A 19260-nucleotide genomic window follows, 5' to 3' on the forward strand; every position below is an offset into this window, starting at 1 on the left:
GGAAACCTGGCACCATCCCTACAGTGAAGCAGGGTGGTGGCAGCATCATGCTGTGGGGATGTTTTTCAGTGGCAGGGACTGGGAGACTAGTCAGGATCGAGGGAATGATGAACTGAGCAAAGTACAGAGACATCCTTGATGAAAACCTGCTCCAGAGCACTCAGGACCTCAGACTGGGGCGAAGGTTTACCTTCCAACAGGACAACGACCCTAAGCACACAGCCAAGACAACGCATGAGTGGCTTCGGGAACAGTATCTGAATGTCCTTGAGTGGCCCAGCCAGAGCCTGGACTTGAAACCGATTTAACATCTCTGGAGAACCCTAAAAATAGCGGTGCAACGATGCCCCCCATCCAACCTGAGAGAGCTAAAAAGAAGAATGTGAGAAACTACCCAAATACACGTGTGCCAAGATTGTAGTATCACACCCAAGAAGACTTGAGGCTGTAATTGCTGCCAAAGGTGCTTCAAAAAAGTACTGAGTAAAGGGTCTGAATAATTATGTAAATATCATATTTGGGCAAACATTTTTTTTTAACTGTTTTTGTTTTGTCATTATGGGGTATTGTGTGTAGATTGATGAGGAACAAAATATTTTTTAAATCAATTTTAGAATAAGGCTATAACGTAACAAAATGTGGAAAAAGTCAAGGAGTCAGAATACTTTCCGAATGCACTGTATTTGGTGACGTGAACATATTTAGTAAAGTTTTATCTATTTTTCTGAAATGTTTTCTCCCCTTTCTCCTCTGAAGAGGCTCCACTGCTGTACACCTATATAGAGGATGTTGTAGCTTGACCGCAACATTGTTGGAGATATTCCTCTCAAGTCAAGAAGTTCTCGTGATGTCTCTTTCAGACAGCCTTAGTTTTGATTTGCTGGAAAAACCACAATGTTTATAATAACTTAATCAAGCTGTTGCTGTGTTTACGAATTAGACAGTATACTGTATGTACACTAGAAAACTGCTATAGTGCCTCCTCTGCATCACAGTACAAGTGTGTGAATAAACAGAGCTATTGTACGGCTCCATTCAGTCCAGTCTGTTTAATTGTGCCGAGGTGATTCTGGATTCCTTCTCTATAACTAAGACTGATTGTTTCATTATTAATCCCTTCTATTCATTACCATGTGCTTCTTAATCTAAATACTCTGCCTCCCATGCCAACCACACCATCCCAATCCATGCCAGTCGCCAGCCGCCAGCCCTTCTCCCAAACCCTTCTCACCTCTAACCCATGCCCAGCTATTGCCCACTCTGAGAATGGGGGAAATTCTGCCTTGACAAAGGGGATGAATGGAAGGGGAAAGTTCAGCTAAATCCACTTTTCCTTAAATCCAGGCAGTAAGGTAAGGTAGGGTAATCTGCTCCCCTGGCAATGGGGCCATGTGGGGCCTACTGGAGCTTTATCTCTCCTCCCTGTGTTTCTCAGGATAAACGGCTCCACATGTAGCCCTAATCCCCCCTCTTTAGCTCTACTTCACTTTCCTTCATTTTCTTTTCTATCTCTCTCCTTCTCTCCTTTATTGCTCTCTCCTTTTTCTGTGAATGACCACACGGTGAATGGCTGCAGGACTTGGGCCCCTGGCCTATCTATCTTTTTTCTTTCTTTCTTTCTCTCTCTCTCTCTCTCTCTCTCTCTCTCTCTCTCTCTCTCTCTCTCTCTCTCCCTCTCTCTCAATTCAATTCTAGGGGCTTTATTGGCATGTTGAACATATGTTTACATTGCCAAAGCAATGGATAAACAAAAGTGAAATCAACAATAAAAAGTGAACAGTAAATATTACACTGACACAAGTTCCAAAATAATAGAGACATTTCAAATATCATATTGTGTCTTTATACAGTGTTGTAACGATGTGCAAATAGTTAAAGGGGAAATAAATAAACATAAATATGGGTTGGATTTACAAGGGTGTTTGTTCTTCATTGGTGGCCCTTTTTTTAATATATTTTTTTATTTTTTTATTTAACCTTTATTTAACCAGGTAGGCTAGTTGAGAACAAGTTCTGATTTTAAACTGCGACCTGGCCAAGATAAAGCATAGCAATTCGACACATACGACAACACAGAGTTACACATGGAATAAACAAAACATAGTCAATAATACAGTAGAACAAAAGAAAACAAAAAGTCTATATACAGTGAGTGAAAATGAGGTAAGATAAGGAAGTTAAGGCAATAAATAGGCCATGGTGGCGAAGTAATTACAATATAGCAATTACACACTGGAATCGTAGATGTGCAGAAGATGAATGTGCAAGTAGAGATACTGGGGTGCAAAGGAGCAAGATAAATAAATAAATACAGTATGGAGATGAGGTAGGTAGATAGATGGGCTGTTTACAGATGGGCTATGTACAGGTGCAGTGATCTGTGAGCTGCTCTGACAGCTGGCGCTTAAAGCTAGTGAGGGAGATATGAGTCTCCAGCTTCAGAGATGTTTGCAGTTTGTTCCAGTCATTGGCAGCAGAGAACTGGAAGGAAAGACGACCAAAGGAGGAATTGGCTTTGGGGGTGACCAGTGAGATATACCTGCTAGAGCACGTGCTACATGTGGGTGCTGCTATGGTGACCAGTGAGCTGAGATAAGGCGGGGCTTTACCTAGCAGAGACTTGTAGATAACCTGTAGCCAGTGGGTTTGGCGACGAGTATGAAGCGAGGGCAAACCAACGAGAGCGTACAGGTCGCAATGGTGGGTAGTGTATGGGGCTTTGGTGACAAAACAGATGGCACTGTGATAGACTGCATCCAGTTTGTTGAGTAGAGTGTTGGTCAGTTTTACGAGGGTATGTTTGGCAGCATGAGTGAAGGATGCTTTGTTGCGATATAGGAAGCCAATTCTAGATGTAATTTTGGATTGGAGATGCTTAATGTGAGTCTGTAAGGAGAGTTTACAGTCTAACCAGACACCTAGGTATTTGTAGTTGTCCACGTATTCTAAGTCAGAGCCGTCCAGAGTAGTGATGCTGGAAGGGCGAGCAGGTGCGGGCAGTGATCGGTTGAATAGCATGCATTTAGTTTTACTTGCATTTAAGAGCAGTTGGAGGCCACGGAAGGAGAATTGTATGGCATTGAAGCTCGTCTGGAGGTTAGTTAACACAGTGTCCAAAGAGGGGCCAGAAGTATACAGAATGGTGTCGTCTGCGTAGAGGTGGATCAGAGAATCACCAGCAGCAAGAGCAACATCATTGATGTATACAGAGAAGAGAGTCGGCCCGAGGATTGAACCCTGTGGAACCCCCATAGAGACTGACAGAGACCTGGACAACAGGCCCTCCGATTTGACACACTGAACTCTGTCTGAGAAGTAGTTGGTAAACCAGACGAGGCAATAATTTGAGAAACCAAGGCTGTCGAGTATGCCAATAAGAATGTGGTGATTGACAGAGTCGAACGCCTTGGCCAGGTCGATGAATACGGCTGCACAGTAATGTCTCTTATCGATGGCGGTTATGATGTCGTTTAGAACCTGGAGCGTGGCTGAGGTGCACCCATGACCAGCTCTGGAACCAGATTGCATAGCGGAGAAGGTACGGTGGGATTCAAAATGGTCGGTAATCTGTTTGTTAACTTGGCTTTCGAAGACCTTAGAAAGACAGGGTAGGACGATGAATACGGCTGCACAGTAATGTCTCTTATCGATGGCGGTTATGATGTCGTTTAGAACCCGGAGCGTGGCTGAGGTGTACCCATGACCAGCTCTGAAACCAGATTGCATAGCGGAGAAGGTACGGTGGGATTCAAAATGGTCGGTAATCATCCCCCTTTGAAGAGGGGGATGACCGCGGCAGCTTTCCAATCTTTGGGAATCTCAGACGATACGAAAGAGAGGTTGAACAGGCTAGTAATAGGGGTTGCAACAACTTCGGCAGATCATTTTAGAAAGAGAGGGTCCAGATTGTCTAGCCCGGCTGATGTGTAGGGGTCCAGATTTTGCAGCTCTTTCAGAACATCAGCTATCTGGATTTGGGTGAAGGAGAAATGGTGGGGGCTTTGGTGGATTGCTGTGGAGGGTGCCGTGCAGTTGACCGGGGTAGGGGTAGCCAGGTGGAAAGCGTGGCCAGCCGTAGAGAAATGCTTATTGAAATTCTCAATTATAGTGGATTTATCAGACAGTGTTTCCTAGGCTCAGAGCAGTGGGCAGCTGGGAGGAGGTGCTCTTATTCTCTATGGACTTTACAGTGTCCCAGAACTTTTTTGAATTAGTACTACAGGATGCAAATTTCTGTTTGAAAAAGCTAGCCTTAGCTTTCCTAACTGCCTGTGTATATTTGTTCCTAACTTCCCTGAAAAGTTGCATATCACGGGGGCTATTCGATGCTAATGCAGAACGCCACAGGATGTTTTTGTGTTGGTCAAGGACAGTCAGGTCTGGAGTGAACCAAGGACTATATCTATTTCTAGTTCTACATTTTTTGAATGGGGCATGCTTATTTAAGATGGTGAGGAAGGTACTTTTAAAGAATAGCCAGGCATCATCTACTGACGGGATGAGGTCAATGTCATTCCAGGATATCCCGGCCAGGTCGATTAGAAAGGCCTGCTTGCAGAAGTGTTTTAGGGAGCGTTTGACAGTGATGAGGGGTAGTCGTTTGGTCGCAGACCGATTACGGATGCAGGCAATGAGGCAGTGATCGCTGAGATCTTGATTGAAAACAGCAGAGGTGTATTTGGAGGGCGAGTTAGTTAGGATGACATCTATGAGGGTGCCCGTGTTTACGGATTTGGAGTTGTACCTGGTAGGTTCATTGATCATTTGTGTGAGATTGAGGGCATCAAGCTTGGATTGTAGGACGGCCGGGGTGTGAAGCATGTCCCAGTTTAGGTCACCTAGTAGCACGAGCTCAGAAGATAGATGGGGGGCAATCAATTCACATATGGTATCGAGGGCACAGCTGGGGGCAGAGGGAGGTCTAAAGCAAGCGGCAACAGTGAGAGACTTATTTCTGGAAAGGGGAATTTTTAGAAGAAGAAGCTCGAATTGTTTGGGTACAGACTTGGATAGTAATATAGAACTCTGCAGGCTATCTTTGCAGTAGATTGCAACACCGCCCCCTTTGGCAGTTCTATCTTGGCGGAAAATGTTATAGTTAGCAATGGAGATTTCAGGGTTTTTGGTGGTTTTCCTAAGCCAGGATTCAGACATGGCTAAGACATCCGGGTTGGCAGAGTGTGCTAAAGCAGTGAGTAAAACAAACTTAGGGAGTAGGCTTCTAATGTTAACATGCATGAAACCAAGGCTTTTACGGTTACAGAAGTCAACAAATGTAAGCACCTGGGGAGTGGGAGTGGAGCTAGACACTGCAGGACCTGGATTAACCTCTACATAACCAGAGGAACAGAGGAGAAGTAGGATAAGGGTACGGCTAAATGCTATACGAACTGGCCGTCTAGCACGTTCGGAACAGAGAGTAAAAGGAGCAGGTTTCTGGGCACGATAGCATAGATTCAATGCATAGTGTACAGACAAAGGTAAGGTAGGATGTGAGTACATTGGAGGTAAACCTATGCATTGAGTAATGATGAGAGAAATATAGTCTCTAGAGACGTTTAAACCAGGTGATGTCATCGCATATGTAGGAGGTGGAACAACATGGTTGGTTAAGGCATTTTGAGCAGGGCTAGAGGCTCTACAGTGAAATAAGACAGTAATCACTAACCAGGACAGTAATGGACGAGGCATATTGATATTAGAGAGAGGCATGCGTAGCCAAGTGAACATATGGGTGAGTGGTTTGGTGAGTGGTTGGGCTGACTGGGGACACGGCGATTCAGACAGTTAGCAGGCCGATGCTAACACGCTAACAGTTAGTAGGCCGGGGCTAAACAAGCTAGCAGTTAGCAGACCGGGTTAGCAAGCAAGCAGTTAGTAGGGGCTAGCAGTTAGCAGACCAGGGCAGGCAAGCTAGCAGTTAGCAGAACAGGGCAGGCAAGCTATCAGTTAGTAGGCCGGGGCTAAACAAGCTAGCAGTTAGCAGACCGGGTTAGCAAGCAAGCAGTTAGTAGGGACTAGCAGTTAGCAGAACGGGACAGGCAAGCTAGCAGTTAGCAGACGGGGCAGGCAAGCTAGCAGCTAGCAGACTGGGGCTAGCGAGTTAGCCTATGGGGGACGTCGCGATGGGGGTAAGTCTGTTTTTGCCTCTTCGTGAGGTGACGTCGATAGACCAGTCGTGGAATTAGTAGGGCTCCAAGTAGCTCTAGGTAGCTAGCAGGTTAGCAGAATGGGCCTTCAGCGGGTGTCGTCCTCGGGCAGATTATGTCGGTATTCCAGTCGTAGAGGACCGGCGGGGTTCCGTGCCCCGTACCGGCAGTAGAAGGGGTCCGGATATTGTAGCCCTGGAGTGAGCCGGGAGATGGGTCTAACATGGGCTAGCCCCAGGCTAGTTGGTGCTAGCTCCAGGACGGAAACGTTAGCCAGGAGTAGTCAACCCAGGTTGCGGTTAGCTAGCTGTGATGATCCAGGTGAAAAGGTTCAGAGTTTGTGGTAGGAATTCAGGGATATGGAGAGAAAAATAGGTCCAGTATGCTCTGGTTTGAAACGCATTGTACGAACTGGCGAGAGCTTTCCGAGCTAAAGGTTAGCTGATGACCGCTAGCAGTGGTTAGCTGACTGATAGCTGGTAGCTAGTTAGCTAGCTAGCTTCAGTTGAGGTATTCCAGTTCGGAGGTAAATAGAAATACTTTAGGAAAATAAAAAACTGATCCACACGACATTGGGTGAGGCGGGTTGCAGGAGAGTATTTTGAAGTTGAGGTTTAGGAAAGAATATTAAAAAGAATGCGAAGAAAAATATATATACACATGTGACGAGACAAGACAAAGACAAAGACGTCTGACTGCTACGCCATCTTGGATATGATGATTCTTGTTTTAACAGCTCACAAATCCTGCTGCTGTGATTGCACACTGTGGTTTTCACCCAATAGATATGGGAGTTTATCAAAATTAGATTGTTTTTGAATCTTTGTGGGTCTGTGTAATCTGAAGGAAATATGTGTCCAATGTGGTCATATATTTGGCAGGAGGTTAGGAAGTGCAACTCAGTTTCCACCTCATTTTTTGTGCAGTGTGCACATAGCCTGTATTCTCTTGAGAGCCAGGTCTGCCTATGACGACCTTTCTCAATAGCAAGGCTATGCTCACTGAGTCTGTACATAGTCAAAGCTTTCCTTAATTTTGGGTCAGTCACAGTGGTCAGGTATTCTGCCACTGTGTACTCTCTGTTTAGGGCCATATAGCATTTTAGTTTGCTCAGTTTTTTGTTAATTCTTTCCAATGTGTCAACTAATTTTATTTTTGTTTTCTCATGATTCGGTTGGGTCTAATTGTGTTGTTGTCCTGGGGCTCTGTGGGGTCTGTTTGTGTTTGTGAACAGAGGCCCAGAACCAGCTTGCTTAGGGGACTCTTCTCCAGGTTCATCTCTCTGTAGGTGATGGCTTTGTTATGGAAGGTTTGGGAATCGCTTCCTTTTAGGTGGTTGTAGAATTTAACAGCTCTTTTCTGGATTTTGATAATTAGCAGTTATCGGCCTAATTCTGCTCTGCATGCATTTTTTTGTGTTTTACGTTTGTACGCAGAGGATATTTTTTGCAGAAATATGCATGCGGAGCATCAATTTGGTGTTTGTCCCATTTTGTGAATTCTTGGATGGTGAGCAGACCCCAGACCTCACAACCATGAAGGGCAATGGGTTCTATAACTGATTCAAGTATTTTTAGCCAGATCCTAATTTGTATTTCAAATTGCATGTTCTTTTTGATGGCATAGAAGGCCCTTCTTGCCTTGTCTCTCAGATCGTTCACAGCTTTGTGGAAGTTACCTGTGGCGCTGATGTTCAGGCCGCGGTATGCATCATTTTTTGTGTGCTCTACGACAACGTTGTCTAGATGGAATTTGTATTTGTGTTCCTGGCAACTGGACGTTTTTTGGAACACAGTTATTTTTGTTTGAATGAGATTTACTGTCAGGGCCCAGGTCTGACAGAATCTGTGCAGAAGATCTAGGTGCTGCTGTAGGCCCTCCTTGGTTGGGGACAGAAGCACCAGATCATCAGCAAACAGTAGACATTTGACAGATTATAGTAGGGTGAGGCCGGGTGCTCCAGACTGTTCTAGTGCCCTTGCCATTTTGTTGATATATATGTTGAAGAGGGTGGGGCTTAAGCTGCATCCCTGTCTCATCCCACGGCCCTATGGAAAGAAATATGTGTGTTATTTTTGCCAATTTCTCTCTCTCTCTCTCTCTCTCTATTCACCCCACCCTAGAGAGACTTGTTAAAAGCTTCACCATCGCCTGTGCTGGGTCCTGTTTTGTAAAATGTGTGAATTTTATGACATCAAACCCAGCAGTAAAAGCAAAGCCTCAGCTAATTAGCGTGTGGTGTGAGGTGAGTGGCGAAGAGCGGGCGTGCCACTGCTAGATGTGCCTTAATCATTGTTTACTAGGGAGCTCAGCAGGGTCTTTGGCTCCTGCCTTCCTTCTCTCTCCCGTCCCCTTCTCTTCTCTTCTCACCCTCTAGCCGTACTTTCTATTGCATTTTCATGTTCTCTCCTTCTCATACTGCTCATAAACTAATCAAAGCTGGGAAAAGATTACAGAAAGGTCTTGATGATCAGCTGAATAACTCCAAATATAATATCAGGATTTAGTAGTACAGGTAAACATATGACGAATATATGCTTTTTACTGACATTTGCATTTCCTAATATGAGCAATAAATGCACCAGAAAATTGCATACAACTACATTCTCTACAACAGCTCTATAATATCACTACTGAATTCTCTTTTTCATACAAGGTTATTTTCTTTCATTTGCTGGATTGTCCCTTGATGGTTTAGCTCTTCATAAGTGGCTACAAGCGTAATTTGGCTTTGTTGGGGTGGAAGAAAGGGGGTGTCCAACTGGAGAGAAAGTGCATTAGCATTCAACGAGAGAGGGGGAGAAAAGGAGGATGTGGATCAGAAAGTGGCCACTGCCTCTTTAAGATGGGTTTAAGTGATCAAAATTTCATGCAAGGCTGCTATTGGTGGTATAATGTTGCGCTTTAAGGGAGTTGATTAATGGTTGCCATGTGTGGACAGGGTTTTGGAGGGGGATTTTGGGCTGGGGGCCTGAGAGTGTGGAGAGACGTTGAAGCAGACTTCCGAGGTCTGGGCTGGGGAGTTTGGAAAGCCGAGAAGGAGAGGAGAGGAGAGAAGAGAAGTCTCACGGAGGGGCTCAGAAAAGGCCAGCCATATGAGATTACAGCATACCTAAGAAATGTGCTCGTCGGGAAAGTTTGTGTATTTTGGGAAGCGCTCCAAATTTTCCACAGACAGCTTTTCATTTTTAGGGTTATCTCACTCGCTCCCCCCTCTCCCTCTCCCTGTCGTTTGGACTAATTGCGTGGCATAGCGCCCGCTGAGTCAATACGAGAAGGTCTCCTGCTTTCCTTTTTTTCTCCCTTCACCTCTCTCTCCAAACATTCGCTGATAGTGTGTGTATTTTTTGAATGCAAAGGATAACATGTCAGTATATTTTTCAAGTACATGCGTTCAGGACTCTTTTGTAGGTTTAATTTAAAAGGGGGGATGATTTGTATCAGAAAGAGCCAAAGTTTCCAGTTTGTGGCTGACAGACGAGCCATGCAGTAGCTACAGGTATATCCTCTAAACACACACAGTGGAACCCCAAGAAAAGTAAGCACAAGAAATATAGATGTTTGGATAAACTTCTGTACAGGTTCATAGTGGATCATTAAAGTAATTGTGACATTAATTTACTTTGCACGTACACCATTTCTCTAGGGTATGCTTGAAATCTACATTCAGGCACAGAGACATGGAACACCTCTATTGGGACATGTGTAGGTATGTGAATCATTGTGTTTGTCCACTTCAATTTACAAAATTACCATCTTTGCTGAAGATATTTATTTGAAGGGAAACACTTGTTTGTGTTGTTGTCATAGTACTTAGTAATAAGAGTATGGGAAATCCAAATAACACCATGCTTGTCTGTTGAACAGGCTTGGGCCATACTTGCGGACATAAAAAAATTATTTAAACATCACCCAATGAAAATAACTGACGTAGTGTCAAGCTGATGTAGTGCCGGGGCAGTAGGTAGCCTAGTGGTTAGAGTGTTGGACTAGTAACCGAAAGGTTGCAAGATTGAATCCCAGAGCCGACAAGGTAAAAATCTGTCATTCTGCTCCTGTCACACTGTTCCTAGGCTGGCCCTAACCCACTGTTCCTAGGCTGTCATTGAAAATAAGAATTTGTTCTTAACTGACTTGCCTAGTTAAATTAAGGTAAAAAAAATGTGATAGAACGCTTCATCACGAGTCTTCAACCTTTTCTTGCCCAGGGACCCCCGCCTAGGCAAACCGGCAACCCAGGGACATCATATTTAAGCGAAACATTTTTTTTTATGCATGTCTTATCTTATAATCAGGTGCATGACAAGGAGAACTCATTCACATTTTTAGGTGAATACATTTGGTATTCACCCAAAAATGTGAATTATTATTAAAAATGTGAATTATTATTTTGACCTCCCCACATTATAATTGGAAGAGAAAGTGTAAACTCTAACCTAGCCAATTAGCTAGAAAGGTAACTCCCCAAAAAATTTTGCTAATAGCATCTGTTTCGCTGGTTTAACAAAGGTTAGCCATGTATTGACAAAAATGTATTTATGTCCAAGACAAAAAAGCTTACCAGCAGCCAGCGGCGCTTGCCATGACTGGTACTGGCTGGTGCTTTTTCAAAGCCTATGTCAGATAATTTGCTCCAATGAGTGTAATTTGCTCAATATTAATTTATTCTCCTATTTTATACTGTAGGTAGGTACTTATTTTTTCACTTTTTGAAACATTTACCGGACCCCAGGTTGAATACCCCTGCGTTCCATTGTAGCTGGTTCCATCAGATAACCTAGCACACGTTAGCCCAATGCTAACATCACCAGGTAGCAGTGATTATTTCCTGCAAAAACTTCCTCATCGGCCTATCAAAGATGTTCAACTTTTTCTCCATAAACCAATGGCATTTCTTAAAATGGGTCAACTCGGCCACCAGAGGGATTTTGTAAACCTCCAAAGTCAATGTTACGTTTTTGTTCCAGTTGGTCTGTCACAATTACCAATATGTTGCATTATCCATTCCTTGATTAGGCTACTACATACTAACAAACTTCAAAATACATGTTTTTGCACGTTTTCACAAACGTGCACGTTGTTGCTTATCCCTTTCACACACATCCATGTGCTTTTACAGGAAAAATATCAATTATGTCTATACAATATGTACATTTGAAGAAAAAAAATTGAGCCTTGTGGATTTGTCAAAAAGCTGTCATTTGACACTATTGACATTGCGCCCAGGTGGCGTACAGCAACAAGGCACTTAACTCTGAATCTCTGGGGTTGTCACGGCCGTTGAAAAAAGAGGACCAAGGTGTAGCATGGTGTGTGTACATACTTTTAATAGTAGATGTCACCAACAAAACAATAAACAATACCAAAACAAACCGTGAAGCTTAAGGCAATGTGCCATCAAACAAAGTTAACTTCCCACAAAGACAGGTGGGAAAAAAGGCTACTTAAGTATGGTTCCCAATCAGAGACAACGATACACAGCTGTCCCTGATTGAGAACATAGAAAAACATAGAAATAGAAGATCATAGAAACACAAAACATAGAATGCCCACCCTAACTCATGCCCTGACCAAACCAAAATAGAGACATAAAAAGGATCTCTAAGGTCAGGGCGTGACAGTACCCCCACCCAAAGGTGCGGACTCTGGCTGCAAAACCTAAACCTATAGGGGAGGGTCTGTGTGGGCATCTATCCGCGGTGGCGGCTCAGGTTTGGGACGCAGACACCGCTCCACCGCTGGCTCACCCCACTTTGGTGGCACCTCTGGTGCGGGGACCCTCGCCGCCGACCCCGGACTGGGGACCCTCGTTGCGGGCCCCGGACTGGGCACCCTCGCTGCGGGCCCCGGACTGGGCACCCTCGTTGCGGGCCCCGGACTGGGCACCCTCGCTGCGGGCCCCGAACTGGGCACCCTCGCTGCGGGTCCCGGACTGGGCACCCTCGCTGAAGACTCCGGACTGGAGGCCGTCGCTGGAGGCTCCGGGCTGGAAACCGTCTCTGGAGGCTCCGGGCTGGAGACCGTCTCTGGAGGCTCCGGGCTGGAGACCATCTCTGGAGGCTCCGGGCTGGAGGCCGTCCCTGGAGGCTCCGGGCTGGAGGCCGTCTCTGGAGGCTCCGGGCTGGAGACCGTCTCTGGAGTGGAGAGACACACAGGAGGCCTGGCTCTGCGAGCAGGCACAGGACTCACCAGGCTGGGGAGACATACAGGAGGCTTCTTCCTTGGCCGAGGCACCGGATACACTGGGTCGTGGAGGCGCACTGGCGGTCTCGAGCGCAGAGCTGGCACAACCCCTTCTGGCTGGATGCCCACTTCCACCCGGCAAATGGGGGACGCTGGCACCAAGCACACCGGCCTGTGAATGCTCAACCGAGACACAGTGCGCATCACCCCATAGCACGGGGCCTGACCAGTCACATGCTCGCCACGGTAAGCACGGGGAGTTGGCTCAGGTCTCCAACCTGACTCAGCCACACTCCCCGTGTGCCTCCCCCCCCCAAAAAAATGTTGGGGCTGCCTCTCGGGCTTCCTTGCCAGCCGTGTTCCCTCATAACGCTGCCGCTCCGCCTTAGCTGCCTCCAGTTCCTCCCTTGGACGGCGATACTCCCCAGCCTGCCTCCAGGGTCCCTTACCATCCAGGATCTCTTCCCATGTCCAGAAGTCCTTTCTACCACGCTGCTTGGTCCTTTGGTGGTGGGAAGTTCTGTCACGGCCGTTGAAAAAAGAGGACCAAGGTGCAGCGTGGTGAGCGTACATACTTTTAATAGTAGATGTCGCCAACAAAACAATAAACAATACCAAAACAAACCGTGAAGCTTAAGGCAATGTGCCATCAAACAAAGTTAACTTCCAACAAAGACAGGTGGGAAAAAAGGCTACTTAATTTAAGTATGGTTCCCAATCAGAGACAACGATAGACAGCTGTCCCTGATTGAGAACCATACCCGGCCAAAACATAGAAATAGAAAATCATAGAAACACAAAACATAGAATGTCCACCCCAACTCACGCCCTGACCAAACCAAAATAGAGACATAAAAAGGATCTCTAAGGTCAGGGCGTGACAGGGGTACAGAAAGCATGGGTTCATATCCCCTTCAAATTAAGCTTTTTTTTTAAGGAAACAACTGTTTACTGTTCATCCTCGATGCTCTATTCAAGTAAGGCATATGTGTCGTAGTGGATGATTATAAAAATGTTTCAAAAGTTGTACATGTAAGTGTAGCCTGCAAAATGAATTAAATGGTGTTTTAAGTTTAACATTAAGATTATACGAAGTTATTATATTCTGTGTGTTAGACCTATGTAGAGTACTAATGAATCATTAACTGATCTTGTGAGACATTGATTCAGCTTTGATCTAAACTTTATTAAATTAGCACCATTCTGAGAAGTGTCGGAGCATCACTAACATTACACTCCTGTAGCATGTGTCAGTCTGCAAGAGGGACTCCAAAAAGCTCCTCATTAAATATATTTACTTACAAGGTTTTGGCTGTAATTCCCTTTGCAACACACTATCACTGTGAGGACATACGCTGGGAGACGAGAAGCAAGTACAGGGAGTGAATATTTAATAAATAACGGACATGAAACAAATCAAGGACAGTGTCTGGACAATGGGAACAAAACAACATTAATGCTGACATGAGGATCAAACTGAGGAACAGACAGATATAGAGGGGACAATCAACAAAGTGAAGGAGTCCAAGTGAGTCCAATGAAGTGCTGATGCACGTAACGATGATGACAGGTGTGCGTAATGATGGGAAGCCTGGTGCCCTTGAGTGCCAGACAGGGGGAGTGGGAGCAGGCGTGACAATCACAATGTAATTCTACATTTCAAAGGAAAACAATTGAAAAGTTTGAGGAGCCAAGCTCACTACACTGTGATCTAAACGTACAGTTGACATGTTTTGCGTGTTTTAGTAACTTTGAATAGCAGATTGTGCTGTTTGACTTCGCATAAGGACGCTCTCTTGAAAAAGTCTTCTACCACGTCTACAAGTTTAATATCTTTGATAGGATGATGAGGAAGTTGTTATAGGAAATAATCACTGCCACCTGGTCATCTTAGCATAGGGCTAAATTGTGCCCGGTTTGGGACCAGCTACTGTACATTGTAACATTCTATCACGTGACACTACGTCAACAATTTTAATTAGCTGATGCTTAAGCTTAACTTTGAACTAATGTTCTTAAGTATGGCGCCAAAGGTTTCAGAGATTCTCTCTCAGATCAAGGTAAGATATTACATGCAATGGCCTGGGTAAAAATATTACAACTGATCTGATAGAAGCTAGAACTCCTGGTGCTGGAACAAGCTCTCACAGATGATCTCCAAACGTCAGATTTAGAAGTGTTTTTGTTGCTCCTGCTGCTCTGTATCGTTCCATTTCTCCAAACGTAAAATGTAAAAGTTAAGGGTTAAGTTTAGGCACTCAATCCGAATGATTAAGGTTAAGGTTTGGGATAGCGTTAAAACCTTTACGTTTAGGCACTCATTCAAAATGGTTAAGGTAAGGGTCAAGATTTGGGACAGAATCATGGGATTTTGCCCATCCACCGGCTCTCCCTGTTGCCCCTAGTGGCCGGTTTTGAAGGCATTTCCTGATGTCCAATTTTGGCATCAATCTTTTAAAAAAACAGAGTAGCATCAGTAATAGCAGTGAACACAGGCCATGCCTCCACCTGCTGTTCAGCCTCTACCCAGGCCCTGTGCAGCCAGAACTCAGTAGCTCTAATAGTCTGTGTGAAAATGCTGCTCCAGACTGCTGCTCCAGAGGCCTGCCAAACACTGACCCACTTCCACAGCTGTAGACCTTTGACTCAGAGACTCTGGTTGTCTTAGTTCAAATCAAATTCTATTTGTCACATGCGCTGAATACAACAGGTGTAGACCTTACCGTGAAATGCTTTTTATAAGCCCTTAACCAGCAATGCAGTTTTAAGATTTAAAAAAAATATTTACCAAATAAACTGAAGTAAAAAATAAATAATAATAACACAATATTATATGTTATGCGGAGTGGAACAGGGGAACCCAAGAGCAGACTCAGATGAGCAGACTGGGATAAAGTAACCAAGGTATTTATTGAAACACAAGGGGGAGATCGGGCATGTGGCTGGAAATCAGGTGCGGAGGCTGAGGCTGGAGCGAGAGGGGTTGAGACAGGGTAAGCAGGTCCGGAGGGGAATCCAAGGGAGTAGTAGAGTGGGGAATCCAGGACAGAGTAGCAGGATGACGAGACGTGGGACTGGAGACAGGGACCAGAGTCAGAGCGGGCCGAACTGTAGCGGAGAGGAAAACAGCGTCAGGCAAGGAAAACAGGCACAACAGGATCTGAATAGTAACAAACGGCTAGAAACGTAGACTGACTGAGCAGAGATTACGATCTGGCAGTGTGGAAGTGGCAGGGCTGAGTATTAGTAGAGGTCTTGATTATGGAACAGGTTGCAGCTGGTGGGGATCTGCTCTGACTCCAGCACATCTGTCTCCGCCCCCACACAATCACACACACACACACACACACACACACACACACACACACACACACACACACACACACACACACACGCACACACACACACACACACACACACATAAGGAGGGAAAGAGCACTGGGGGAGGCGGCAGGTCAAGGCGACACAGGATGAGCAATAGAGGGCGTTGCAGGAGCAGATGTGACAGCTACATACAGTGAGTACTGGTACCGAGTCAATGTGCAGGGGTACAGGTTCGTCGAGGTAATTTATGTAATATGTACATGTACTGTAGGCAGGGGTAAAGTGACTATGCATAGAATAAACAGCGAGTAGCAGCAGCGTAAAAAAAGGGAGGGGGGGGGTCAGTGCAACTAGCAGTCTTATGGCTTGGGGTAGAAGCTGTCAAGGATCCTTTTGGACCTATACTTGGCGCCCCGGTACTGCTTGCCATGCGGTAGCAGAGAGAACAGTCTATGACTAGGGTGGCTGGAGTCTATCACAATTTTAAGGCCCTCCTCTGACACCGCCTGGTATAGAGGTCCTGGATGGCAGGAAGCTTGGCCCCAGTGATGTACTGAGCTGTACTCACTACCCTCTGTAATGCCTTGAGGTCAGATGCCAAGCAGGTGCCATACCAGGCAGTGATGCAACAAGTCAGGATGCTCTCCATGGTGCGGCTGTAGAACCGTTGGAGGATCTGAGGACCCATGCCAAATCTTTTCAGTCTCCTGAGAGCGAACAGGAGTTGTCATGCCCTCTTCACGAAAGGCTTGGTGTTAGTTTGTTGGTGATGTGGACACCATGGAACTTGAAGCTCTCGACCTGCTTCACTACAGCCACGTCGATATGAATGGGGGCGTGCTTGCCCCTCCTTTTCCTGTAGTCCACGATCAGCTCCTTTGTCTTGATCATGTTGAGGGAGAGGCTGTTGTCCTGACACCACACTTCCAGGTCTGTAACCTCCTCCCTATAGACTGTCTCATCGTTGTCGGTGATCAGGCCTACCACCGTGGTGTCATCGGTCCTTAGCTTAGTGATGAGCTTTGAGGTTACTATGTTGTTGAACACTGACCTGTAGTCAATGAACAGCATTCTCACGTAAGTGTTCCTTTTGTTCAGGTGTGAAAGGACAGTGTGGAGTGCAATAGAGATTGTGTAATCTGTGGATCTGTTGGGGCGGTACGCGAATTGGAGTAGGTCTAGGGTTTCTGGGTTGATGGCGTTGATGTGAGCCACAAGCAGCATTTCAAAGCACTTCATGGCTAAAGACGTGAGTGCTACGAGTCGGTAGTCATTTAGGCAGGTTACCTTGGTGTTCTTGGCCACAGGGACTATGGTGGTTTGCTTAAACATGTAGGTATGACAGACTCGGTCAGGGACAGGCTGAAAATATCAGTTAAGACACTTGCCAGTTGGTCAGCGCATGCTCTGAGTACACGTCCTGGTATTCCGTATGGACCTGCGGCCTTGTGAATGTTGACCTGTTTAAAGGTCTTACTCACATCGGCTATGGAGAGCGTGATCACACAGTCGTCCAGAACAGCTGGTGCTTTGCCTGCTTCAGTGTTGCTTGTCTCGAAGCTCTCATAAAAGTAATTTAGCTCATCTGGTAGGCTTTCTGTCACTGGGCAGCTCGCAGCTGGGCTTCTCTTTGTAGTCCGTAAAAGTTTGCACGCCCTGCCACATCCGAGGGGCATCATAGCTGATGTAGTAGGATTCAATCTTAGTCCTGTATTGACACTTTGCCTGTTTGATGGTTTTTTCGAAGGGCGTAGCGGGATTTCTTATAAGCATCCAGGTTATTGGGCTCCCGAGTGGTGCAGTGGTCTAAGGCACTGCATATCAGTGCTAAAGGCGTTACTACAGACCCTGGTTCGATTCCAGACTGTATCATAACTGGCCGTGATTGGGAGTCCCATAGGGTGGCGCACAATTGGCCCAGTGTCGTTAGGGATTGGCTGGGGTAGGCAATCATTGTAAATAAGAATTTGTTCTTAACTGACTTTCCTAGTTAAATAAAGGTTCAATAAAAAATGTGTTAATTTAAAATTGTCCCGCTCCTTGAAAGTGGCAGCTCTACCCTTTAGCTCAGTGAGGATGTTGTCTGTTATCCATGGCTTCTGGTTGGAGTATGTACGTATGGTCACTGTGGGGATGACGTCATCAATGCACTTACTGATGAAGCTTGTGACTGATGTGTTATACTCCTCAATGCCATCGGATTAATCCCGGAACATATTCCAGTCTGTGCTAGGAAAACAGTCCTGTAGCTTAGCATTTACATCATCTGACCACTTCCGTATTGAGCGAGTCACTGGTACTTCCTGCTCGGTCTGCAAGAAACACCTTTCTGTTTACATGTACTGGTAGGCCTACAGTGTACCACTACCAGACATGTTTCAAAGGGCTTATGTTAAAAATACACAATTTCGTAAACTATTATAGTAATAATAATAATCTTTTTCACTCTATACTTCTTATTATCAAAACACACATTCCCATACTTAAATATGCCAATTAATAGGATTTTAATAATTAGAAAGGCACCAATATCAACAAAAGTCAAATCTAAGTTTTTACTTGATGCACAGTACACCTTGTATTTTTCAGATATTCCAATGAGCTCGTGTCTTTACGAATTCCCAATTTTAACAGCTTGCAGCTGAAATATGTTGCTGAGCAGTTAATTAAATCTGTCTTCCATCTCAAGACAGTGGAATTAGGTAAAGCATGCATATGGATTAGTTACTCCTCCTCTGTCACTGATTTATAAGACCACACCCTAGAGAAACAGCCTTCAGATGCTAGATTCTGAACAAACTCTCCTTCACCAATGAGTATAGGGAAGAATGCTTCTCTTGCTGTATGCATTTTTTATAAATAAATATTGTGGCTAGAATTGACCTATAGAAAAAAACATTGACTGAATTTCCAGTAATAAATAATTAATAAGGAATATTAGTCATGTTGGTAACAGGGTTACCAATACAGCTTGCCCTCACAGAAGAGCTGGAGCGAACAGCCTATAACACAGCTTGGCTGTGGCTGTCTGGATGGCCTGTCTCTGTCCCCCTCTCTCACATAGATACTTATCAGCTTTTAAAGGATTCCATTGGCCCCTATCTTCCATCAACAGTACCTTACGACACACGCTGCCTTGGCACTACAAATCTAATTACTTTTATCCTTAGCTAATAATGGGGGCTGCTACCTCCTGTCAGGGCCCACGGCACAAATAATTTGCCTTCTTACACCTTCCATATCACAGGATCACTAATGGTCATGCAGGTGGTACGGGGGAGCTGGAAGGGCTCAGGTAGGATTGTCAGAGACTGTTGAATCAGAGACAGGCTGCCCTGCCACTGTCTGTGCCCACACCGATGCTGTGAAGGGGTCATCCGACTGTGACTCTCTGTTAACTTCAGGGTGCTGAGAACATGAAATACGTATACTAGTTCACTATGCAGATCAGCTATGTGAGTGCTCTTAGAGGGACTTTGGTTATTCTGCGGTTGCTTTTACCATCTAGGGCAGTAGTAATGGGACGGCAGTAGTAATGGGACAACAGTCCCCCCAACACACACACTCCACGGCATCACCCGTTGTGTGTCAGGGCTTGTTGTGT

This window comes from Salvelinus alpinus, chromosome 5, assembly GCF_045679555.1.
Source record: "Salvelinus alpinus chromosome 5, SLU_Salpinus.1, whole genome shotgun sequence".
Lineage (NCBI taxonomy): Eukaryota > Metazoa > Chordata > Actinopteri > Salmoniformes > Salmonidae > Salvelinus > Salvelinus alpinus.